Consider the following 1,068-nt stretch of genomic DNA (forward strand, 5'->3'; position numbering starts at 1 on the left):
TGAAGATAGACGAGACGCGAAGGACCGGCTCGTGATGCTCGCCTTTAAAGCAGTCGTGAGTCTGACACCCTACTCCGTGCGTGTGGCCCAATAGTGCGCACCGCGAGAGCGTGGGACGAATGACCGCTGCCAGAGCCGACTGTGAGTCCCGCTCTCTATTTGTATCGGGTTCGCGTATAACCAAGAGCACGAAACGTTGCTGCGCCGCACGCGGTGTTCGTTGACGACGGAACGTATATTTATTATAATATTATACATTCGCCAGAGCGGACCGGCTCGTGATGCTCGCTTTTGTAAAGCAGTCGTGAGTCTGACACCCTACTCCGTGCGTGTGGCCCAATAGTGCGCATCGCGAGAGCTTGGGACGAATGACCGCTGCCAGAGCCGGCTGTGAGTCCGCTAATCTGTCGAATAAAATAAAAATATGGTAATATCGTTCCGACGAAAAACGGTGTTCCGAGAGGACCGGCCGTGACGCTCGCTATAAAGCCTATGGCGCGATTATTCCCGACGACACCCTACTCTCTGTGTGGCCCAATAGTGCGCGCAGACGAGTTTGGGACGAGAACGGGGATCGCGCCTACGGCCAGAGCCGGCTCGCGAGTCCGCTTGTATCGGAATTTATCGTTGCCTCGAGCACACACAACATTTTATGGAAATGTGTTTTATACGGGAAGTGGACCGGCTCGTGAAGCTCGCTTTTAAAGCAGTCGTGAGTCTGACACCCTACTCCGTGCGTGTGGCCCAATAGTGCGCATCGCGAGAGCTTGGGACGAATGACCGCTGCCAGAGCCGGCTGTGAAGTCCTCCGTTCTCACATCATTCCAAATGAAATGGAAGTGAAGAGGAGAGGAATATTATTACATCTCTGGATCCAGTATCGGGTTGTCTTACGATCCCCGTCGTTTTCAGAGAATATATATTCATCTCCGCGTTTTCCACGTTAACGGTTTTTCAATGTACTGTTCGCCCGGCCGTCGGATACGTGTTGCGTATCTGACGGTTTTTTTTTTCCGTTTCCACGGACGACGATAGTGTCGTCCTTAAAACGACGCCTGAACGAATCTC

Source organism: Lasioglossum baleicum, unplaced genomic scaffold (assembly GCF_051020765.1).
Source record: "Lasioglossum baleicum unplaced genomic scaffold, iyLasBale1 scaffold2513, whole genome shotgun sequence".
Lineage (NCBI taxonomy): Eukaryota > Metazoa > Arthropoda > Insecta > Hymenoptera > Halictidae > Lasioglossum > Lasioglossum baleicum.